The following is a 26,467-nucleotide window of genomic DNA, read 5'->3' on the forward strand; positions in this document are numbered from 1 at the left end:
TGTACAGTTCTTCTGTGTATTCTTGCCACCTCTTCTTAATATCTACGTATCGACAAACACTTGTTTCCTGAATGAGTGAGGAGAAAATGTGAAAATAATTACGGGGCAGAGGGCTGAAAGCCAAGAGCCCAGGGCAGTGGGGAGCCAGGAAGAGAAGTGTTGTGGGAGGAAGAGAGGCTAGAGGAGGAGGTTAGTGGGAAATTGTGTCCCCCATAGCCCAAGAGCATACACTGTGGGTGATTCATCCTCAAAAAATTGTTTTTCATCCTGAGATGTCAACACAAACCTTCGGCAAGAGCCTGTCTCACACAATAGCTTCATGCTGGTGATGTTGGAGTGGGGGCTGGAACTCAGAGAAAGGGAACTAAGACTTGCGTTTGGGGAGATTGAAAGCCAAGAGAATAGCTACCAAGAACAAGATGCCAATGAGACCAGCAGTTCTGCAGGAAAAGGAAATCATAGGAAGAGTGACTGTGAGACCAGAAGCCTCTGGGGCTCCAGTGGTATTTAGGGGTGGGAGCTCGACTTCTGTATGTTATTTTTCATGTCATAGAAGGAGATTAAATTAAAGAAGTTTGGAGAATGAGAGACTCCCAGCCTTGACATGTGCTTGCCTGCTAAATTGCTTCAGTCATGTCTGACTCTTTGTGACCTCATGGACTGTAACCCACCAGGCTCCTCTGTCCGTGGGGATTCTCCAGGCAAGAATACTGGAGTGGGTTGCCATGCCCTCCTCCAGGGGAGCTTCCCAACCCAGAGATTGAACCTGGGTCTCCCACATTGCAGGCAGATTCTTTACCATCTAAGACACCAGGGAAGCCCTAGCCTTAAGATAGATGTATCTATAAATACCCAACCATAGCATGGATCCAGAAACCAGAATCACAAACTTATAGCAAATGGTAAAGCCAGAATCAAGACATAGTCTCTCCCCCTACCTCCTCCCCTCTCACTGCCAGTCTGACATATATGTGTGGAATGACACCCACCTAAGCCCCTTCGCTTCTAAGTATCTCTGAGTTACTAAGGAAGCAAAATCCCTCCATGTACCCAGCTGGTTCCTTCCTTGTTGCCAACTCAGAAGAGGGAAAGAGAGTGGAATTCTACCCAACACAGAATGAGAGGGAACCAGGGATCGTGGCCATTTGGGAGCATTTTAGGACACAACGGCCTCCCAGGGTTCCTGGAGTCTCAGCAGGAAACAGGAACCCTTGTGTCCTTCATCCTCCACTGGGCAGCTTTTTTCCCCACCCCATGAACTAACAGGAAAATAAAAATTCTGTTTGTCCAAGTCATTTCCATGAGTAAATTGGCAATTCATGTGTCTGGGCTTGCCTCTGATGCCTCCAGGGATTAAAGGGATGGGTCAGGAGGACTGGGAGTTGGCAAGGACCTAGATCCGGTTCAGGTACCATCCGTACTTTAGAACTGGCCCCAAGGGCCAAGAGTAGACCGAGGCAGAGAGGTAAGCTTGCAGCCCCCTTCCCTCCTGCTTAGGGTTCCCTCTTATCACAGCCTCCTGTAAGAACCATCCCAGGCTCCAAATAACTCCCTCCACCTCACATTTATGCCACTCTTCATTTATAGGGGTCCCCAAAATCAATTCCACCAAGCTGATTTGTCCTGGTTTTGTCTCTCCCCTTCTATATCCAAGATCCACAGTAAACAATCTCTAGATTGGCAGCCCTAATTTCTACGCACCCTTCTTTCTAACTGCTTCATAGTTTCTTCCTTCAGTACATCCCCAGAAGGAAGAAATCTATGAAGTTCCCTCCCCCACAACTTCCCACGATCTAATGATACGCCAGCCCTCCATCTCTTTAGGGTGAAGGAACTTAGCTTCCACTAAATATGCCCCTGACTTTGCTAGGTAAAATCAAGTCCAAGATACGCAATGACAAGGTGAAAACAGCTTTGTCACCAATAGATTGGAATTTCTACATCAAAGTGGCCATTATCCTCTCCAAATAAGTCGGAGTGACGAAGCGCTTACTCCAAAAGAGCATGCAGTGCTCGCTTCGGCAGCACAAATACTACAATTGGAACGATACAGGGAAGATTAGCATGGCCCCTGGGCAAGGATGACACCCAAAAGAGCATGCAATGACCAATTTCATGTGGAATCTAAAAGAGTCTAACTCAGAGAAAAAGACTGCAGAGTGGTATTTACCATGGGCTAGGGGAAATGGGGTGATATTGGTCAAAGTGTACAATTTCCTAGTTATAAAAGTAACAAGTTTGAAAATTCAATGTCCAGCATGATGATTATGGCTAATAATACCATATCATATGCTTGACTGTTGCTAACAGAATGGATCTTAAATTTTCTCACCACAAAAAAACAAATGAAAAACTATGTGATAAGAGGGAGGTGGTGGTTAGTACTATGGCAGTAATTATTTTGCAGTATATGTGTATCAAATCAACACACTGTACACCTCAAACCACCTGAAACTCACATAATGTTATTATATTTCAATAAATTCTGGGGGTGGAGGACTCGAACATTCATTGCTCTAAAAATGCTTGTAGAAGCTTCCCTTTTAAAATGACCTTTTGAAGCTCTTTTGCAAACCATGCAGACTAGAAAACATTATGTTGGTGCCATCAAGCCCTATTTTCATTTTTCTTTTCTTAATGTTTTAATTTTGTTTTTATTTATTTTAAAACTTCAGTTTTTTAAATATAAGCAATGCATAACACATAAAATAGTTTTTTTAATTTTTTAATTGAAATATAGTTGATTTACAATGTTGTATTAATTATTACTCTACAGCAACGTGATTCAGTTACACATATATGTGCGAGTTAAGTCGTTCAGTCATGTCTGACTGTTTGCAACTCTATGAACTGTAGCCCTCCAGGGTCCTCTGTCCATGGGATTCTCCAGGCAAGAATACTGGAGTGGGTTGCCATGCCCTCCTCCAGGGAATCTTCCTGATCCAGGGATCAAACTCACACCTCTTACATCTCCTGCATTTGCAGACAGGTTCTTTACCAGTAGCGCCACCTGGGAAGCTCTACACACACACATACACACACACACACACACACACACACACACGTGTACATTCTTTTTTTAATATTCTTTTCCATTATGATTATCATAAGGTATTGAATATAGCTGTCTGTGTTATACGGTAGGACCTTGTTTTTTATCCATTCTATGTAAGTTTACTTCTATCAAGCCCTATTTTCAACCTAAATCTCTCTCCTCATGTATCTTACCATTGGAGCCTGATGTCATTTGACTATTTCCAAACATCAACTCAAACTTCATAGGACTGCGATGTGTCACCTGAGAGTACTCAAAGTCTGGAACATTTATTCTCTCAGGCATTTTTCTGGTAAGTCGACTTCTCTGCCTTCTGGTCATACCAGCTTGCATCTATTCAGGGAAACCAATCGTTACTGTGGGCCTTGGCAGAAGGACCAGTGAAGTCAGAGTAGTCAGGGGGAGATGACTCATGTAAAGACAGTTTATACATGTGTCTTGGAGATGAGAGGTGCTAGCAGCTCCTGGAGGAATCCGGGCCATTTCTTTTCGCTGAGTTCTGTGCTATCTATCTCTTACTCTCTGGGACAAGGCTCTCACCCAGGTGCTAGAGAAAGAACATGAAGGCGTGAAGACAGTCAGACATACAATCATTAGGACCTTCCACAGCAGGTCCAGGGAGGACAGGCTCTCAAGCTACCCAATACAAAGGGTAGGAGTATGTTTATTAGCCATCTCAGGAGAAAACAAATAACCCTTTCTGGAGTAACCCCTACCTCTTCCATCCTGTGACTTCCCACTCTGTCCCCATGTGCTGGCGCTAATTGTTTCAGTAGTGTCCATCTCTTGGCGACCCCATGGACTGTAGCCCACCAAGCTCCTCTGTCCTTGGGATTCTCCAGATAAGAATACTGGAGTGGTTGCCATATCCTCCTCCAGGGGATCTTCCCAACCCAGGAATTGAACTCGCGTCTCTTAAATCTCCTGCGTTATCAGGGGGGTTCTTTACCACTAGTGCCACCTGGGAAGCCCACTTGAAATGAACATTAAATTTAGGTCACTTTTAAAAAATCAATGAGAAGGTCTTTACCACTCAGATCCCTGCCTTCGTTCTCATGAGTACACCCGCTTCAATCCCTGGGTCTCAAACAATAGAAAAGTGGGGAGGGCTGAAGCTGAAGAGGCGTTTCCTGCTGTAAATTCTGAGACAGGAATCCTGCGGGCCAGCTTCCATCTGAAAAAAGCCCGGTGGGGATAGCAGGACCCGCCCCCACTGTGTTTTCTTTTCTTTTCTTTTTTTTTTTTTATTAGTTGGAGGCTAATTACTTCACAACATTTCAGTGGGCCCACTGTGTTTTCAATGATACACCACGGAGAATGAGAAGACCCACTTCTGTGTGCACATCCTGCAAACACACCTATGCACATCTGCCTGTGTACACATGCGCGCACACACACACACACAATGCCCCCCCTGGATCCCTGTCCTCCCCATCAAGTTCCCCCATGCCTGTATAGGCCAGTCACCCTCTTACTCACTTACAGGGAAACCCCCGGGCACTCAGCACCGTCCCCACATCTGGCCAGCTCCCGAGTCCTGTCTTTACAGACCCTGGAGTGTTTACCCAACACACCCCCTTTCCTCCACTTCCACTGATCCTACTCTATTCTGCCTCTCTTTTAGAGGCTTCCTATTACAGTTTAGATTAATCTCAACATTGTTTACATAAAGCTCAGTACCAGTCCCACCCTATAAACTTCTTGAAGGAAGAATCTTATCAAATTAATTTCTCTTACCCCAGTGCCTAACAGGGCTTTCTTGGGCTCAGATATTAAAGAATTCACCTGCAATGTGGGAGACCTGGGTTCGATCCCTGGATTGGGAAGATCCCCTGGAGGAAGGCATGGCAACCCACTCCAGTCTTCTTGCCTGGAGAATCCCCATGGACAGAGGAGCCTGGAGGACTACAGTCCATGGGATGGCAAAGTGCCAGACATGACTGAGCGACTAAACACAGCACAGTGCCTGACAACTGAATGGAGAGCCAGAGAGGATAGTGTAAGGTGGAGTGGAACAGAAAATGTCAGCTGGGGCCTCCGGCAGATATGAAGTATTCCAGAACCAGGCCACAGAACTGCCCCCTCCCAACTCCCTCCAGCCACACGCCTTGCCTGTACTGGGAGGAAGAAAGCAGATGAGGTTTATACTAAACTTGATAGTAAATTTCAAAAATGGACTCTTAAATAATCACATGACTAGAAAGTCATGGTATCTGCCCAGAGTGTGGTTAAAGAACAGGAGAAGATGATTCGACAAAGCTCATGTGGGAGCAAGAAACAGCTTAACAACTGTTTCCAAAAGTCAAATCGGCCCACAAAAGACCAAGATTTGCCACATGTTGACTCTCAAGGACTGAAGCAGGGATCTTCTGAGGCATCTAGTAAATATTCAGTACCATTGCTTTCTGGTCATATGTCCCCATGAGGCAAAGTTGAAGGGTCAAGGGCATCAAGGACGTGAAATGGCATCACAGGTGCCTGGTGGAGAGCAGTCATGTCAATCACAGCAGTCAGGGTAAGATGGCCCTCACAGAGACAGCCTATCTCTATGTCTTGATTCCAATGGGTCAGATCCCAATGAGTCCCAACTTTCTCTCTTTGGAGTCTCTGTTACCCCTCCCACTCCCAGGCAAGGTCTGCACAAGTGGGCATAAAAATGGGAAAAAGAAGTTCAGAAAAGCCTGGTGGGTGAAGGATACACAACTGGGCAAATAGATGGCTATTCATCAGCTCCTATAGGACTTCACAGAGAACAGCCCTTCCGCAGGACACAGCAAAGAGGAGGAGGCTTCATCTTAATAGTCCCTCCCCTAACACACAAAGTGGATTCATTCCTTTCCCTTGCAGTTAATAACTTTGAACCCGGGGCCTATCACAGAATAGTGGGGGACAATACTACAGCACACATGCCCTTATCTCTCAAACTCCCATTTCTGTGAATAATTTGCTTGGTAACTCCTGGAGTCAGGAGTGAGGCAACTAGAGAAATGGGTAGATAGTAAGTAGTGATAGTGATATTTGGAAAGACTCTGCTCTGGCTGGAGAAGGAAATGGCAACCCACTCTGGTATTCTTGCCTAGAGAATCCCGTGGACAGAGGAGCCTGGTGGGCTGCCGTCTATGGGGTCACACAGAATCGGACACAACTGAAGTGACTTAGCAACAGCAGAGGCTGCTGCTCTGTGGCTATTCTGATATTGGTTTTGGAGACCCAGCCTCTTCTTTTGTGAAAAGTGTTAGTCACTCAGTCGTGTCCAACTCTGCCACCCCAGGGATTGTAGCCCACTGGGCTCCTCTGTTCATGGGATTCTTCAGGCAAGAATACTGGAGTGGGTTGCCAAACCCTTCTCCAGGGGATCTTCCAGACCCAGGGATCTAACCTTGTGCAAGTTACAGAGTTTGAAATGGTTGACTCTAACACTCTGCTGCTGGAGACCATTTGGGTCCTAGAGTCAGAGCTCCTCCCCTTGTCCACAGACCACCATCCACTCATACACTACACACACACTCACATACTCAAACTCTCAGACATGCAACCCTTATCCACACCCTCACTCTCCTCATCCAGTCAACAACCCAGTCTACACTACTTCTGAATATTTATCGTCACATACCCTTTTCTCCTCCCACTGACCCTAAAGCACATCAGACCTTCATTCTATCTCTTCTGGATATCTCCCGTTAGAAACCAGATAAATCTCATATTGTTTAACTCATATTTAATCCCAAACTTGACTGTGGATCCTTTGAGGATAGGGATCTGCCAGATTCTTCTCTCCAGCAAAACATTCTTCCAATGAGAGTACGTGGGGTCCATATCTATCTCTCCTGTCCCACCTCCCACTCCCAACCCCCTCCACCCCTCAGTGCCAGGAATCTCTTTCTGGACCCTCCTGATCAGAGAACCAACTGGCTCAGCCCCTACAATTGCTGCTCACTTTATTTCCACCTCATACTGAACCCCATGTGGCGCTAGTGGTATAGAACCCACCTGCCAATGCAGGAGACGTAACAGACACGGGTTCAGTCCTTGGGTCGGGAAGATTCCCTGGAGGAGAGTATGGCAAGCCACTCCAGTATTCTTGCCTGGAAAATCCCTTGGACAGAGGAGCCTGGTGGACTGCAGTCAGTAGGGTCGCACAGAGTTGGACACGACTGAAGCGATGCGTGCATGCACACTGAGCCTGCTGTCTCCTGCAGACCTACCTGACCCTCTTTCCTGCATACCAGCCCCTACAAGAAGCAGCCATTCAGGTGGACCAGGGCTGTTCTCCACCCAGCCAGCCATGGTGACTTCACCGTCCTTCTGACACTTCACAGAGCCCATCCTACCCATCCTAGAGAACCTCAGGCAGGCCACACTCGATAGGGCACCACGAAGCCCACAGGCATCATCCCTGACCCAGACTGGAAAGGATGGGGAAGATTCAGAGAACTCCAGGAAAAGCTTCAGGTAGGAAGAGATTCCTGGTTTGAGACTTTAGGATGAGTAGATTTAGACATCTATTAAATCCACCAAGGGCTCTCGGGTTTAGAGAACAATGTGAGGAAATTTAACAACTTAGTGGAAAACCTTGATTTACTGAGCAACATTAAAAAAAAAAAAAAAATCTGTCTCGAAAGCATAAAGTCTGAATGAGGGTTTAAAAAGTGAAAAAACTGAAATTGTGACTGGGCCAGATCATGAAAGGCTATGTTGGCTCGGCTAAATAGCAAGAGTTTATCCTAAAGGGAAGTTGAGAGGCTTTGGAAGATTTTAAGCAAGAAGTGACAAGACCAAATTTGCATTTTAAAAACTATTCTGGCAGCATTTGGAGGAAGGACCAGATCATCAGAAAACAAACCCAATGTGAGACTGTTCTTTATCAGGGTGAGATGCAGTAAGGGCTTGGACTGAAAGGGTAGCACTAAAAATAAACAAATAAAAGGGTGGCACTAAAAATAAGGACAGGGAAAGAATCCGGAGGACCCTGCAGGGAAACCCCAAGATTTCTGACTTGGTCATTTGAAAATGTGCTCACATCATTAGGCCAAGTGAGAAACAAAACAGCAGTTACGGGGGTGGGAGGTGAGAATGACAGAGGGAGTGGAGATGATACTGAATCTGAGACACCTGTGCAGCGTTCAGTGGGGAGCCACCAGTAAGGTGTACAGACGTGTCAGAAGAGCTACCTGGGAAAGAGGTGGAAACAGTCAGTAGAAAAGATGGTTGAAATTATGCAAAGACCTTGAGCATGGAAAGGAGCTGAGGGTTCATGGAAGGTTTGAGAAGGAAAGCACTGTGTGAGATAGCTAATTGGGTAAATGGGGAGCATATTTACTGGAGAAATGTTGTAAGACTGATAGGCAGAGATAGGAGCCCAGTGTAGGTTTGTAGTAATAAATATAAACTAGGACCAGCCCGCATGTGATTTTCCCTAACACTGTTCAACTGAAGAATTATAGATACCAAATAGGCAGGTTGGGATTCTTAGAACTGCATATGTGCTTAAGGACTCTCTGCCAGACTCTTTTCCATTTAAATGAACATATGAACACAACTATATTTAAAATATTTAAAATGGATAACCAACAAAGATCTATTGTATAGCACATGGAACTCTGCTCAATGTTTTGTGCCAGCCTAGATGAGAGGGGGACTTGGGGGAGAATGGATACATGTACATGTTTTGTGGAGTTCCTTTGCTGTTCACTTGAAACTACCTCAACATTGTTAATTGGCTATTCCCAAATACAAAATAAAAAGTTTAAAGCTTGGGGGGAAAAGGAACATATGAACAATTCTACACAAACTGCATTATTATTCAAATTATTAGTTAAATGTCTGTAATAAACCACACTGGATTAGCACATATTCCCTGCAGGCCCCTGAATAACATTCACCTACTTCCCAGGCAGGTAGAAACTTCACTTTCTAAGTGTTTCAGCCTTGCTGGGGGTCTTCTCATGGCTCTCTAACAATTTATATGAAATTCTTACCACTCTTAAAAAATGAATCAAATGTTTTCAACATTTGAATCCTCTGAAAGAAGATTAATATGTAGTGAAAAACTAGCAAAGAATCACTTGTTGTGCAGGTGACTCAAACCATGATCCAAGAATCTAAAAATTCAGGAAATGAGATTATTGCTTAACACTGAACTAGTCATGGAGTGGTGTTTCTGAATTTTCTATCCCTTTTGATTTCTGGAAGGCATGGATTCTGGCAAAGAAGTTTTCCCCAAATCCTGCTTTGACTTTTTCCTCTCCATGGGGGGTCAGGGGGTGGGGGTCAGACCTGACAGCTAAGAGCAGCTTTGTCACAAGAAGTTTCACTACCTTTTTCCTCTTTTTTTTCTCTTTTGAATAATCAGACACAGATAGAAAGGCCAGCTCCCAGTGCTATGTTTTTAAAAGACCCAGGTGACCTATCTCTAAAAAAGAAATTGTTTCAAGGATTAAACATTCTGATATATTGATCTTGTTGACCCAGTATTTTCCAGAGGTCCCCAGAAGTTGGCAGGGAATGTGATTAAATGTCTCTCACCCAGGGAGTTCAAGGTGGACTGTTTCTGAAGACCATTTATTTCCAACAGTTCCAGAGAGCAACGCACAAAAAATTACAGATTAACAATCAGTTAACTTTAATATTAAGCTATAATACAAGTGCAAGCATTGACATTGCACATTTATTAGGATGTAATAAACACACCATGCTTCAAACCATACATTTAAAAATAACATAAATAACATAAGAAAAATAATTCTTCTGGGAATGTATTCACAGGTTTTAACTGTTTCTCAACCATCTCTGCTTCTAACACCATGTCACTTTTATTCTGAAGGATATTTTTAAACAGTATTTTATTATTTTTTACTTCTTATTAAAATTGTCAGTGACCATTCCCAAATTTGCAAGCTATGAATAATAAATCTGAAATTGTTGGCATCTTTATTTAACTCTTTTCTGTAGACCATGTATGTGTGTTTAGGTAAGGAATGAATCTATTTAAAGAGAAACACTCCACAGACAAGAGCGTGGGCCATCTCAGAAGGCGAGAGGCCCTGAAATACAGCATGGTTAGTTTTTTTTTAATTGGACGATAATTGCTTTACTATGTTGCGCTACTTTCTGCTGTATAACAGTGTCAATCAGCTATTGGACCAGAATATTTTAAGTGAGAAAAATACTCTTTACAATTGCTGAAGTAACCTGGTAAACTCAGAAAATTCTGCCAAGTAGAATACTCTATCTTAATTTTTTCTTTTGAAATGTGTAAATATTTTCACAGATAACTGTATTTTAACATGTTGACAAATATTTTTAGAAGGCAGAAAGAACTGACAAGTAATCTTTAGTTTATGGTTCTTAGAACGTTTCACCAGATTGAGATTCTACTCAATTTCATCTAATTCCAGAAAAGAATATCAATTTGTTTGTTTCAATATACGAGTTCTACCAAAACATTCTTTTCGCAAAGTTGAGATATTCTAAATTCTCAAAATCAAACCTTGTAAACTGTTTGCTAGTCATTTGATTTGTTTGATTTTCATTTGCTTTTGTGGAAATAAATTTCAATGTCTCCACAAGCAAACTGTATTTTCCATTATTGCAGTTTACTAAAAACTTCAAATGCTGAGGTTTTGGCATATCATTCAATGAATATTTTGATTAAAGGTTTCCAATGAATTTTAAGCAAAATGCACTCACAATTCACAGGTTACTGTTTATGAATATATACCTATAATAATCAACTCACTTTTAAAAACTTAATACAATTGTAGAACATTTAGGTTGATGACATCAACTTCTTCATAAATTATCTTAGCTCATACATATATAATATATATAATATATTGCACAATATAATACATAAATATCTATGCTCATACATATAAAATTTATATATGTATGTTTATGTATGTGTATTTATTATGTATATATGTACATTGGTTGTTTAGTCACTAAGTCATGTCCAACTCTTTTGTGACCCCATAGACTGTAGCCTGCCAGGCTCCTCTGTCCATGAGATTTCCCAGGCAAGAATACTGGAGTGGGTTGCCATTTCCTTCCTCCAGGGGATTTTTCCTGTCCCAGGAATTGAACCCGTGTTTCCTACATTAAAGGCAGATTCTTTACTGCTGAGTCACCAGGGAAGCCTATATGTACGTCTACACATGTATAAGTTTGTAATTATATGTATATTAGTAAATTTAATATATATGTTTGTAAATTCTTACAGTTATAACTCTGTTTGGATTGGTAAAATATTGTCACTTATTTTGCCTCAGTTATAAATTATATATGCACCATAGGTACTTTTCTGCTTCATAGTTTTGGGGTTTTTTTTTTTAATATATATTTTACCATAACATTATGATCCTCCAAAAACTTTACTCGTATTATCACCACAAAAACACATGATTTCCTTTTCAAACATAAATTGCTTAGCTAAATTTATAATAGCATTCACAATAATGTCTAATGAACTTCCAAAATCTTCATTTTGATTCCATAAATTGAATGAGAACAAAACTGAATTATTGGAATTAATTTTCTACTTGAAATATCCAATAACACTGACATAAAATAGATATTATTTATTTATTTATTTTTGGTTGCACTGGGTCTTCATTGCTTCATGAGAACTTTCTCTAGTTGTGACAAGTGGGGGTTACTTTCTAGTTGCAGTGCTTGGGCTTTTCATTGCAGTGGCTTCTCTTGTTGCAGAGCATGAGTTTCAGTAGTTATGGCATACTGCCTTAGTTGCCCCAAGGCATGTGGAATCTTCCCAGAGCAGGGATCGGACCTCTGTTCCTGCGTTGGCAGGGGGATTCTTATCCACTGGACCACCAGGGAAGTCTCAAACAGGTATCTTTTAAATGTTTGCAAAGTTCCTTTGTTAATGGAACCAATAGCTTAACAGCTATAAGTTCGCTTTTCACACATGCTCAACAAAATTCAAAATGCAAAATTAGTTTAGAACAGACATTTGATCTAAATGAAAAGTCATGTTTCCACAGAGTAATACAAATATGTGCTTTCTGCAGCTGCAGATGTAAATCATCTCAAAACACAGTCTTTTTGAATAACTACAAACCTGAAGATTATAGTGCTTCTTTGGTAGGCTTGTATTTTCTTGCTTTCATGTGGTCAGTTATATGACAAATGTGTCTTAGTTTCTGTAGGCTGTTAAAACAAAAATGCCACAAATTGAGTGGCTTATAAACAACAGAAATTTTTATATCTCAATTCTGGAGGCTGAGACATCCAAGATCAAGACACCAGCAAGGTCAAGTTCTGGTGAGAGCCCCCTTCCTGGTCCATTGGTGACTTCTCACTGTATCCTCACATAGTAGAAGGGGCATCCATGAGGTCTACCCAAGAATTTTACAGGGACACAAACATCCAAACCATAGCACTGTGGTCCCCATAATGGATAGTGAATGTGAACAAACATTTGGTACATGGTACACCTTTTCATGTCCTTCAACAACTTTCTCTAGGAAATTAATATCAGTTAATTTCTCATTTAAATGCTTTCCTCTCTGCAAACACCCTCTGTATTTTTTGCAGTTTTCTAACTATTGAGGATTTCAGTGACTAAGTCAAAGCTCTCTTGGTAAATGTCACATTGCACTTGAAAAATACATGGGTTACTTTCAAATATCTTTTGATATTGATTTCTAACATCATTCCACAGTGATGAGAGAACAGATTCTGTATGATTTCAATACCTTTAGACCATGAAATTTTTGTACCTTGTTATGTCCCTGAATATGTTCCAATGACTCCTAGTTTATAGTTTATGGGAACTTGAATAGAATTTGTATCCCACTGTTGTGTGAAAATTACGTAAATCTTAATTATGTTGAATTGGCCCATAGTGCCTTTCAGGTCTACTATATCCTTCTACTTTTTCTGTGTATTCATTCTATTAATTTTTGAGAGTTTGATATTGAACCTCCAACTAAAAATCTTAATTTATCTACTTAAAAAATTAATTATAATATATAGTGGAACTATAAACAACTTTGTTCTATACTTTCCAAGTCTCCTGTAAATATGTCATCATACTTTTATAATTTAAAAAATAAAAAAGAAAGGGAAAAACTAATAATATTGCAGAAACTTTGTATGTTGACATAAGGTTATTAAACTTACCATGTTGATCAATTAATAATGTGTATGTGTTGAATCACTATATTGTATACCTGAAGCTAATATAATATTGTATGTCAACTATACTTCAATAAAAAAATAAAATAAGTAAATAAAAAAGAGAGAGAAAAAATAAATGAATATCATACTTCTCTGGCGGCCCAGTTGTTAAGACTCCTGGCTTCCTCTGCATGGGGAGTGGGCTTGGTTCCTGGTTGGGAAACTGAGATCCCAAATGCCACATAACCAAAAAAAAAAAAAAGGGAAATGAATATTAAGTACTTCATTTTTGTTTGTTGTTTTAATTCATTGCTGTCAAAAGTGTTCAAAATTTAAAAAGCAATGCCAAACAAAATAAGGAAATGAGATCTGTACCAAAAAATAAATGACGAAATCACTTAGCTAAGAACATCAGGCTATTTACTGTGAATCTATCACAAAACTGATCAGCCTCTGTCTCTCACAAATATCTCATGTAACGTCCAAGTTTCCTGCTGACTCTTGTCAACCTATGCCCTGGTTTTTATTGCACTTCACAAGTCACTTCACAAGCCATTATATAATTGGCTGACACCCCAAATGGCCAGCAGGAAGTATTGTGTCAAATATTTCTCCTACCACTATCCAAAACCTGAAGGAAATAACTGTCCCTCATTGTTCCAAGTAAATGCATTATTTTTTTTATCAAGAAGTGCCCTGCCTGCAGGCCCTGAAAGGGAAGTGTTAGTCAAATTGCATCTGTAAAAGGTAAGAAGAAGGAAAGGTTATCACTAAGCTGTCTTTCAGATTTATTCACACTTCAAAGTGAGAATATGGGTTTCTCACACTTCTCAACAATACCACAACAAATACACAGCGAAGATCTATCAAACTATCTCAGTTTACTGTAATGTGACTATAAATAATCATATTAATATCTTATTAAAATATGAAAATTCCAGGTCAGATGTTAACCTAGACTGAAGACTAGGAAAAAATAACCCTAGAATGGGACTGTCCTAGGCAAAGAAGACATGGCCACCTTACTCAGTACCCACGGTAAGCATTTTATACTGTCTGCTTCCACCACAGAAAATACAAAATTACACGGTAATAATCCAATCCCTCAATAAAAAAAAAAAAAACTATTCAACTAAGGGATATTTGCTAATATACCTAAACTAAGTAAGGTGTCCAAGCAGAATTGCATTAATAGAGCTTAAATGTTTTTTTTCTCAGTTTTATGGATTAGACTTCGCCACTGAAGGGTATCATTGTATTGGTCTCTAGAGGAAGAAGCTCAAGGTCCCTCTTCACTCTTTTTCAAGGAGAGGCAGTAAATTCTTGGAGGCCAGAGCAGACTGCAGACCCTCACTGAACCATGTTTTCTAGTTGGGTGAGGGGCAGGGTAGGATAAATATTTGTGTACAGTGAAAATTTCTCTCTGGTTCATTTTCCTTTGACACTGATGACTGTGGATTTCATCTCTCCTGAGTGGAAAATTTCAAAATTTAAATTTGGGCCTAACAAATGTCACCATTTAGGATTCTAAATCAAATAAAATGTATTTCCCATAGGGTCCAATTAAGCTTCCTAAAGTTCTGCATTTTGCCTTGAGGCCAAAGAGTCAGTCAAATGACTGAATCAATCCCACAAAAAATGAATGTTGAGTGGTTTTTGTACGCCTGACGTGTTCCAGATGCCAGAATTCAACATTGAATAAGAAGTCTCTGTCTTGTTGGAAGAAGCAAGAGTAGAGAAGCTCAGCAAAATAAATCTCTTAGTAGATTTCAAATCAGTAAATGTTATGAAATGATATTATAGGGTCCAGGATATTTTATTTTAAAATAAAATAAAATAAATAAAGTTTAGTTCTAAAGTTTATTAGAACTCTGCCTAATCAAACCTTAAAGAATAGTGATATCTCTTTCCCAGAGAAAGTGATATTTGATGAAAGATGTAAAAAGCATTGGGGATCCAATATGGAGATTGGAAGTGAAGAGGAAGAGAACATTTCAGAAAAAATGACCAGCATGTGATATTTAAAATGGATAACCAACAAGGACCTACTGTATAGCCCAGGGATCTCTGCTCAATGTATGTGGCAGCCTGGATGGGAGGGGAGTTAGGGGAAGAATGAATACATGTATATGTATGTCTAAGTCTCTTTGCTATTCACCTGAAACTATCACACCATTGTTAATCAGCTACAGTCCAATACAAAATAAAGTTTTTCTTTAAAAAAAAAATAGTCAGCATGTGCAAAATCCCAGGAATAAGTGAGACAAGGTATGCTCAAGGAACTGAAAGAAAATCTACAGGGCTAGGACACAGACTGAGAGTGAGAAGGGGTTTTAAAAAAGCCGAAGAGGTGGTAGGAAGAAGCCAGATCACACTGCGCTATATAATAGGATTTTGTTCTATATTGATTTTATGTAAAATAGTGTGTATTGCTTAATCCCAAGCTCCTAATTTATCCTTCCCCACCCTTTTTGCTTTGGTAACCATAATTTGTTTTTTATGCCTGTGAGTCTGTTTCTGTTTTATAATTAAGTTCATTTGTACAATTTTTTAAGATTCCACATATAAGTAATACCATATATTTGTCTTTCTCTTTCTGACTTACTTCACTTAGTATGATAATTTCTACGTCCATCCATGTTGCTGCAAATGGCATTATTTCATTCTTTTTATGGCTGAGTAATATTCCATTATATATACACACCACATCTTCTTTATCTATTCATCTGTTAATGGACACTTCTGTTGCTTCCATGTCTTTGCTATTATAAATAGCACCAATATAAACATTTAGGTGCATGTATCTTTTCAAATTAGAGTTTTCTCTGGATGTATCCTCAAGAGTGGGATTGCTAGATCATATGGTAGCTCTACTTTTGGTCTTGTAAGAAACCTCCATACTATTTACATAGCAGCTGCATTAATTTACATTCCCATCAACAGCTCCCTTTTCTCTACATTCTCTCTAGCATTTATTTGCAGAATTTTTGATGATGGCCATTCTGACCCATATGAAGTGATACTTCACTGTAGTTTTGATTTCTATTTCTCCAATAATTAGTGATGTTGAGCATATTCTCATGTTGGCCATCTGTATGTCCTGTTGGCCATCTGTATGTCCTCTTTGGAGAAATATCTTTTAGATCTTCTGTCCATTTTTTAAATGTATTGTCTGTTTGCTTTTTATGTTGAGCTGTATGAGCTATTTGTAAATTTTGGAAATTAAATCCTTATGGTTCACATTATTTGCAAATATTTTCTCCCAGTCTGTAGGTTTTCTAATTGCTGTTTTTTTGTTTTGTTTTGTTTTTAATGCCAGGAGAAAGTTCAGGAGAGAATGAAGATAATCAATAGAGCAAGATTCCCGAGAAGGCAGAAGATGGGAATTGGGAACATAGATGAAGAGTCAGTTGTAGACAAGAGACGTAAAAACTCTCACACAGTCACTGTAGAAGAGGAGAAAAAGGTGGGGTGTAAGTATATGTAAGATTGCAAGTATTACCAGGAAATATAGGGAATATATGTCCAAAGCCTTCTATTTTCTCTGTGAAGCTGATGGAATTACCTGCTGTGGGTGAGACATGATGTGATGGGATAGGTTTAATTGAGATTACACACCAGAAGTTTAAATATATTGTCTTTATAATTTTGTATCTTTTCCTCTATAGATCTGCTCAATATACCTGGAATAGGACCAGAGAAAGTAAATAACTGGGTTCATCAAGGGTCAAAATTTTGTCAAGTTTGCAAAAGCAGAGTCAGTGAGGACAACGTATTGGCAGAAGAGTTGTCAAAGTGGGTGGACTGTGCAACTTAAGCTGGAAATGGAAGCAAGTAAAGGCTGGAGTGGGCACATACAAAAAAGAAAGAATTAGGTCAAGGAAATGAGTTTTGAAAAAGAGATATAAAGAAAATATCACAATAATAGAGTTAGAAGAAAAGGAGATCGTGGTCAGAGAGTGGGTGTTTTCGGAAGTGGAGTAGCTCTGAGCGAAGATCAGGTCACTGTCGGGCATGGGAGTTGGGATAAAAGTCATGCTGAGCTCAAGAAACTGGAAACCCAGGTTGCAGGTGGGTCACACACATGAACCTTGAGGTTGTCCAGAAACTTGAAAGAAAAGAGAAGAGAGAACATCCAAGGGCCAGTCTTCCATGAAGGAGGCAGGGTGACTGAGAGTTCTGTCACTGAAATAAAGAGGACGGGTAGACAGATGACCCGGGACTCCTCAGATGAGGAGTGGTAAGTGACAGGTCTGGACACTGCTGTGAGTCCAAAGTGATCAACATGGTAGCGTCCTCCACTGTTACTCTAAGGAGCACAGCTATGGGAATGAGTGGGCCACACTTCAGAGAGAAAGGGAGATGCCTGGGAGAGCTGTGATTTTCCTATTGGGATTGCTTCTTTTTTTCAGTTTTATTTATAAACTATAGTTGATTTACAATATTGTATTAGTTTCAATCGTACAGCTTCAGATTCTTTTCCATTATAGGATATTAGTTTCTTTTTCAATTTAGTTAAATTAATTCTATTTTTATATCTATTCACATTCCCCTCTCTTCTTTTTCTCAGGGTATTTGGTTGGCCATTTCCTAACCACTAAACCTGAATTTGTTTTTGCTAGGTATTCATCTCTCATAAAAGCACTAAACACCAGGAATCCTTTAAAAACTCCATTGACTTCAATCCAGGGAGAAATGTATAGGGTTCATATAACATTCTTTCTGAACAATCATAATTTAAGTTTCGGTTTTCTTCTTGACCCCAAAATTATAAAGAACATTGTTCTTTTACCCTGATGGTTAGTTTTAGGTTTTTTTTTTATTATTATTATCAGCTCCCTTTCATTTTTAATTTCTAACTTGTATTTTACTGTATTAAGAGAATGTGACCTTTATAATCTCTTTTTGGATAATTAATTCAGATTTTCTTTGGTACATAGTATTTAATCAATTTTGTAAAGTCCTATGGGTGTTGAAAAAAGTGTTTATTCTCTTTCCATTGGGTATAACATTCAAAGCAAACTTGTCTATTGTTATTCAGATCTTCCATATATAAAATTATATTCAGTTCACATGAATCATCACTTCCTGAGACTTCCTACAGAGATCATGGCTTTGTCAAATATTCTTCATATTTTTAACAGTGTCTGTTTTGTTTCAATGCAAATTCAGTGCATGAATGTTGGTAACTACTTTATCCTCTTGGTGAATTTTACCTTTTTTCTATTTAAGCTATCTAAATAGCACTTGATATTCCCCTAAGTATTTTGGTCTTGAATTCTATTTTGCCATATATTAATATTGCCATCTCTTTTACCTAACATTTCTCTCACTATCCCTTTATTTTCAACTTTTGTGATCTGTCTCTTACAAAAGAAATCAATGATTTCAGTTCACTTTCTAACCCTGCCATTTCTTTACTTGGTTTTCTTGTTCTTGATTTCTTTTTTTTCCTTGCCTTCTCAACCGTCACCTGGGTGGATCAAACTTTTTGCTGTTGTTCCTCTTTTCCCTTTCCCAGTATAGAAGATTCTAAATCAGCTAAAATTCAGTTCGGCTACATAAAACAGAAATTCCAAAATAAGCAGCTTAAAGACATGACTACTTTTTTCCCAAGCAAAAGAAGTCTAGAGACTAAAGTCAGTACACATCAGTTATATCAAGACTGGAAAGGAGGCTCCACTGTCTTCAGGAATCCAGCCATCTTTCCTCTTTTTGCTCCATGGTTCTTAGAACATAACCACCGTTTCTCAAGGTCATAAAGCAGCTGCTTGGGCGTTAGCCTTGTGGATGATTTCTAAGCAGTAGGAAGAAAACAGGCACAAAGGGCAAAGGTCAGGTAAATCAGCTCCTTTTGAGAAGCCTTTCCTGACACATTCACACAGCACTCCACTTACATTTACTAATGAGACCACTACTTACTGCCAGAGTGGCTAGAAAACTTCATCAGAATTCTCCATCTATGGAAGAAACCAAGAATGGATACTGAGTAGGCCAGTAACACACTGCCACAACTCCATACTATACTCATTCTGTTGATAAATATATTTCTAACAAACCTATTTTAGTATTTTTATATCAATATCAACAATAATATCCATGACTTTCCCCTGCAAAAAATGAGACCTGTGTCACGTATAATTTTATATATAATTTACCCCTCTTTCCTATTTGGTCTGCAAAATTTTGATGAGATTATAATTTTATTTCAGATATTGTTAATTTGTATTGTTATGATGTATAATAATGGGCTTCCCAAGTGGTGCAGTGGTAAAGAATCCGCTTGCCAAGCAGGAGACACAGGTTTGATCCCTGGGTCAGGAAGATCCTCTGGAGAAGAAAATGGCAAGCTACTCCAGTATTCTTACCTGGAAAATCCCATGGATGGAGGAGCCTGGCAGGCTACAGTCCATGGGGTTGCAAAGAGTCAGACACGACTGAGTGACTCACTTTCACTTTCTGTTTTCTTCTCTTTCTCTTTTCAATGAATATATATTCTCCTGGACATATCCTCTATATCTCTTAACATTAGTCCCATTATTTCTGTTGTCTTTTTTGCTTTACATTACAAAAAAAAAATCCTTTCTTTTCCAAATTACTGATTTGGCTTTCAGTCATGTGCTTTCAGTTACTTAGCCCTCCTATTCATTGTTTTACTTTTAAAATTATAAATCTTTCTTGTTTAGAAATTTGCCTTTCTTCATTGAAATCTGCCCTAGTTTTATGAATTTAATATCCACTCAAGGTTTCCTAAATAATAATAATTTTTGTGTGAAATGAAAAAACATTTGCTTCATCATGAATTGAAGTGAAAGTGTTAGTCACTCAATCGTGTCTGACTCTTTGCAACCCCATGGACTATAGCCTCTGTCCATGGGATTCTCCAGGCAAGGATACTGGAGTGGGTTGCCATTCCCTTCTCCAGGGGATCTTCCTGACCCAGGGATTGAACCGGGGTCTCCTTCATTGCAGACGGATTCTTTACTGTCTGAGCCACCAGGGAAGCCCCCCTATTAGTTACTCTATATTTTTATCTTGATTCTTTTTTTTCAAACTGTTCTTTTTCTGCAAATATTTGGTAAGTCTTTGTTTTAAATGAGGCACCTTTAGTTCTTTCTCTCCTACCACTTTATCATGCTGTAAATAGCTGGCACAGGTTTCCATCATAGATGGCTTTCCTTCTTCTGGAAGGCCTAAAGGAGCAAACATGATGAGGATGTTGACAGAAGGTTTCTTATTAAGATATGTAGATGTTATGGAAATGGGGTCAACAGGTAAGCCAGTGTCCCCCCAAAGAACAATTTTACCTTTCTTTTCTCCTCTGTAACCATCTGAAGCCCCAGAGTCACGAGAGGCCCTGGTTCACTCCTCTGTCTGTTTGCTCATTCCAGAGCAAACCCTTCAGTCAGTCACTCTGTAAACATGAGGTGTGGCGGGGGGATGACTAGCCTGGCTATTCCAGGAACAGTCATTTGCTTATTTATCTTTATGATTATCCCCTCTGTCAGTTTCTCCTCAAGCTTATTAATTCCTGGCTTCAAGGTTCTCCAGGATTCCTGGGGGAAGAGCAAGTCTCATTTCTGGCGGTAGCCCTGTCCTGCTTTTATTTCTTCTTGAGTTTCCCAACACCTGTCCCAAAAGTTTTCTTTTAGTTTTTTAACTTGAAATGTATTTGGTGTTAATTCATTCAACAAATACTAAATTGAGGGATTTTTCTGGACCTGGAGATACAGCAGTGAAGTTTTCCAGACTGAAGGAAGCTAAAGAGATATGAAGACCAAATATCATGCATGATCCTAGATTCAATCCTGGAAAGTCCAGGCACTACAGAAGAGATTTCTGTTGTTGTTGCTGGTTTTCTTTTGTTATTGATTTTTCTGCTACAAGGGATATGATTGGGACAACTGACAGTATTTGAATATTGAATAGATGGTAGTATTGTATCAGTGTGAAGTTTCTGATTTTGATGGGTATACTATGCTTATCTCAATTAATGTATTTGTTTTTAGGAAATATACACTATTTATTTAAAGGTAATTGGATGTCATATCACAAATGACTGAAAATAATAAAAATAAGTAAGAGAATAATATGGCAAATGTGGTAAATTATTAACAATTGGGAAATCTGGGTGAAGGGTATATACAAGTTTTCTTGCTTATTTGTGTGACTTTTATTGAAGTTTGAAAGCATTTCAGAATAAAAAGTTGATCTTTTTAAGGAATATGGCAAAGGTTGATTAAGATATTACCATTCAGGCTTCTCTGGTGGTCTAGTGGTTAAGGATCCACCTTATAATGCAGGATTATTCAATCCCTGGTCTGGGAAGATCCCACATGCCACGCAGCAACGAAACTCTTGTGCCACAACTACTGAAGCCCGTGTTGCCTAGAGCCCATGTTGTCCAACAAGAGAAGCCACTGCAGTGAGGAGCCTGCACACTGCAACTAGAGAGTAGACCCCACTCGCTGCAACTAGAGAAAGTCCTCTCAACAGCTGAGACCCAGGACAGTCAAAAGAAAAAAAAGTAATAAATTAATTAATTTTAAAAATAGATACTACCTATATATAGGTACTACCTATGTATAGATACTACCTATATATAGATACTTATATATCTGATAGTGGAAAACAAAGCTCATGTCTATACAGAAGAAGCTTTCTACCACTGGATCCCAGAGTTAAATACAGTTGCCCATCTACTTACAGATCGTGTTGGAGGCCCCCCCAGCATGGGAGGAAGACTGCAGAACAGATGCACTCCAAGGGCAGGTTGGGTCCCAAGGGAAGGAGAACAGGTGCTCAGCCCACCGCACCTGTTGAATCTGTTCTTCCAAACTCCCCACTCATTTTGAGTCAGTTCTGCTTAGGAGTGAAGACAGGCCATGAGTGTTACGCTTGGAGTTTTAACATGGAAAGAGCCATTCTGAACAGAAGAAAGCTGATTAGTCTTCTGACAACATATGATAAAACAAAAGGTTAGTAAGGAAAGTATTTTAAAGGAACATATCCCTTGAGCCAGCAATTCAATTTCTAAGAGTCTATCATTCAAAAATATTCACACATGTACACAAGGAATTCCACTTAAGCGTTATTAATATAGGGGGAAATTGGAAACGGCCTCCAAAAATCTATCAACAGAGAAGTGGCTGAAGTAAAGAAAGTATATTCATTCTTTGAAATAGGAGGTTGCCACTTTTCACAATGAGGTAAGGCTGTATATACTAATAAAATAAGAGCAATGCACAAGATGAGAAGTCAGCATTAAGTCATTGAGCTGTAAATAAAATATAGTCCTATTCCTAATTTTTGTCTATACATATGTTTATACATTGGTGTTAAAAAATTTGGAAAGAGGTACATATACACTATGGAATATTACTCAGCCATTAAAAAGAATTCATTTGAATCAGTTCTAATGAGATGGATGAAACTGGAACTCATTATACAGAGTGAAGTAAGCCAGAAAGATAAAGACCAATACAGTATACTAATGCATATATATGGAATTTTAAAAGATGGTAACGATAACCCTATATGCAAAACAGAAAAAGAGACACAGATGTACAGAACAGACTTTGGGACTCTGTAGGAGAAAGTGAGGGTGGGATGTTCTGAGAGAATAGCATTGAAACAAGTATACTAACAAGGGTGAAACAGGTCACCAGCCCAGGTTGGATGCATGAGACAAGTGCTCAGGGCTGGTGCACGGGGAAGACCCAGTGGGATGGGATGGAGAGGGAGGCGGGAAGAGGGATCGGGATGGGGAACACATGTAAATCCATGGCTGATTCATGTCAATGTATGGCAAAAACCACTACAGTACTGTAAAGTAATTAGCCTCCAACTTATAAAAATTAATGAAAAAATTTCAAAAGACACATAGAAAATAAAATGACTTTTTACAGAGAGAATTTCAATAGCAAATAGGAAATTTCACCTTTCCATATTTTCTGAATTTTTGTATGAGCTTTCAATTATTTCATTTAATAATTAAAATGAAAATTATACTCCATTAAGGTAAGATATGCATGTACAGTTATTACAGTATAGTGTCCACTGAAAAAAGCAGTCTATGTATAGCATGACAAAGTTCTTTTGAATGTGTCTGTGTCCTATGCATGTAACTGAATTTTGAATGGGACCTTTATGTCTTTGTTTTGGCAAAAGCCCCCAAAACTAAAAAAAAATAATAATAATAAGTACCAAGTACCCTCACTTCTGGGCTTCCCTGGTAGCTCAGCGGTAAAGAATCCACCTGCAGTTCAGGAGACATAGGTTCAATCCCTGGGTTGGGAAGATCCCCTGGAAGTTGGCATGGAAACCCACTCCAGTATTCTTGCCTGGAGAATCCCATGGACAGAGGAGCCTGGAGGCCTACAGTCCATGGGGTCGCAAAGAGTCAGACACAACCAAAGCAACTTAGCACTCACAAGCACCCTCACTTCTAAAGCAAGGTGTTATCTATGCAGAGCATAGATAGTTCAAAGGACTCTGTCATCCCCCATCTCCAGATTCTATGAGAGTAACCTCAGAATTCATCCCCATCACTGGGAATTCCTATGGAGAGGAATGTCTGTGTGCTGAGGAGGAAGAATTTGCTTCCTCCCTTCATGCTAAACTAGATGAGAGAGACTTCCAGAGAAACATGCAGGGGGTATGACATGTGTCCTCTGGATCTGAAGGAATGGGGAGTGATATCAATCTTTCTCCTGAAAATTCCAAAAGAAGAAGCTATCCTGTCACACTGCTCTACAAATGAAATCAAAATGGTTCTGTTGGTCACAGCCCACATGTCCAGACACTGGCAGGGCAAATTTCCCTGTGGGTCAGAGATCGAGTGCACTTGGGAGGAAGGCTTACTAGGTCTCCCTGAGAGAGACTACCAGTAGGACTTCCCACAAATCAACACAGGAGAGAGGGGGTCAGGGATATATAGCAGGAGGTATTGGCAATCATCCCAAAAATGTATGCTTCCAGGCCAGAATAGTCCATAAGGGAAGGGAAAGATTTTAAATGGATAAAAGTTTAGAGTTTTTATATCATGTATATTCATGCTAAGTTGCTTCAGTTATGTCTGACTCTGCAACTGCAGGCTGCCAAGCTGCTCTGTCCACAGAATTTTCCAGGCGTGAATACTGGAGTGAGTCGCCATGCTCTCCTCCAGGGCATCTTCCCAACGTAGGGATAGAACCTGCATCGCTTATGCCGCCTGCATTGGCAGTCATGTTCTTTACCACTAGCACCACCTGGGAAGGCCTTGATACCATACTTGACTTCTTATTTATTTGACAGTGTTTGGAAAAGGTAATAAAAACTGTTTGTAGTTTCTTCTGGGGGTGGAAAAAAATGGTTTTATAGAGAAGGTTTTCAAAGGTGGTGATGAGAAAAATATTGTTTCCCTTATTTCCTCCTACCAAGTCCAGCTCATTCAGTAAACAGTTTACATATATTAACAGTGGCAATGATCCCACTCGTCACAGTGGCTCCTAGGAAGGTCCTCAATGACTCTGCCTAGTTATCCTTGGTCCAGAGGGAGCTCAGCCTCATCATAGATCCCAATGTACCACCTGCCCAGGGAGGCTTTGGAAGAGCCCAGGATTGTTGTAGAGAGTTTTCTATAGGATAAATGGACTGTGTGGGTCCACATTCAAGAACTGGTTCAGCACTGAGTTCTGACAGGCAGCTCCCAGGTCCTCAACATGCAACTCGAGGACTGTGACCCCTCATCTTCTCCAACTCCACTCAACCCCTCCTTCTCTCCTCCAGCCCTGTCTTGTCTGGTCTCTGGGAGAGGGAAACCATAGCTCAGCAAGCATGCAACTGTATCTTTCTGTCTTGAAATTAAGCTGAGATTTAAATCTTTGTATCTGCTCCAGTGTTGGCTGGGGGAAAGAGAGAAATATACACAGTTCTTGAGACCCTGGAACAGAACCACAGGAACTGAAGACCTGCTATATCCATATGCATATATATATCCCCCCAAAAGCCAGTAAAGGTTAACAACCGCTACCTCTCAATGGTGACATTCCAAGTGATTTTTTTTTCATTCTTTTTTGACTGTTTTATATAGTTTTTTATTTTTCTAAAATTATCTTATGTATATGTATAAAAATATATGTTGTAATGTAATAGCCTATACGGGAAAAGAATCTTTAAAAAGTGTGGATATGTGTATGTCTATAACTGATTCACTCTGCCATACACCTGCAACTAGCACAACATCGTACATCAACTACACTCCAAGAAAAAATTTTAAATAATAACACCACATAGAAGTGGAAGCACAGAGATCCAGCATAAAAAAAGAAACATATCTGAATGTGTAAGCATGAAAAAATTAACAGTGTTCATCTGCAGGCTCCTTTCCATCAGCATTTAAATATAGTCAAGCCTCTCTTAACTTAGAGAAAACGCACCCTCAGCACCAAATCTCTGCCAGCACAGATCTCTCACCACTCAGACCAAACTCCTTCGAAGTGTCTATACTCCCTGTCCTCACCTCTTCATTTCCCATGGACCCCTTTATCAACTCACCAGAAGAACCAGCCTCTAATTTCCCTTCTTGGCTGCGTATCAGAAGTCAGATGTCCTTCTCACGGTAACTACCGTGGTCACAGATGAGGAGGTGTCCAGAGAGGCCAGCCTGTCTACTGATCACCAAAGAAGACACTCCCCTTACCGGGTACATAGGGAATTCAGTATCCTTTCAGTCAAGACTAAGAACTATTTTCTTACTTGGATGACATGTGGTTGAGATTGTTATTCTTTGCTGTTGGAAAACCTGTGAGGAGAAAAAGTCAAGCCACGAGGTCCAAAGGAGGGAGAAAAAGAATCAAACATTAAGACTATGAATTAATCCCCTAATAGTTGGGCTAGAGCTAGAAGTGGTGGTGGTTTAGTCGCTAAGTCGTGTCCAATTCTTGCAACCCCATGGACTGTAGCCTGCCAGGCTCCTCAGTCCATGGGATTCTCTAGTCAAGAATACTGGAGTGGGTTGCCATTTCCTTCTCCAGGGGATCTTCCCAACCCAGGAACCGAACCCAGGTCATACATTAAAACATATGCATCTCCTAAGGAAAATAAGCCAAAATATCCCTATATCCAAATTAGGAATAAGAGAGATTGAAATTGAGAGAGGCTGAGAGAGGAAGTACACAGGAGAGGTTAGAGTGTGGACTCTGGAGAGTCCACTTATTAACCTGGCTAAGCTGCATAACAGCTTCTGCTTTAATTTCCTAATTTATAAAAACATGATTAGATAAGGAAAGT

General features: G+C 39.9%; 1 long non-coding RNA gene and 1 other non-coding gene across 2 annotated transcripts; one reads left to right on the forward strand and one right to left on the reverse strand.

Annotated features, from left to right (window-relative positions):
• The first annotated feature begins 2,009 nt into the window (after positions 1–2,009).
• LOC133049593 (U6 spliceosomal RNA) lies at positions 2,010–2,116 on the forward strand. The gene has a single exon (XR_009691409.1). It is a non-coding gene; the product is annotated as a U6 spliceosomal RNA (small nuclear RNA).
• Positions 2,117–9,738: 7,622 nt separating this feature from the next.
• On the reverse strand, positions 9,739–26,233 carry LOC133044641 (uncharacterized). The gene is made up of 6 exons (XR_009690011.1): positions 25,733–26,233; positions 21,903–22,057; positions 19,118–19,155; positions 18,843–18,992; positions 13,345–13,418; positions 9,739–12,223 (listed from the first exon to the last, which is right to left on the reverse strand). It is a non-coding gene; the product is annotated as an uncharacterized LOC133044641 (long non-coding RNA).
• Positions 26,234–26,467: the final 234 nt, after the last annotated feature.

This window comes from Dama dama, chromosome 3, assembly GCF_033118175.1.
Source record: "Dama dama isolate Ldn47 chromosome 3, ASM3311817v1, whole genome shotgun sequence".
Lineage (NCBI taxonomy): Eukaryota > Metazoa > Chordata > Mammalia > Artiodactyla > Cervidae > Dama > Dama dama.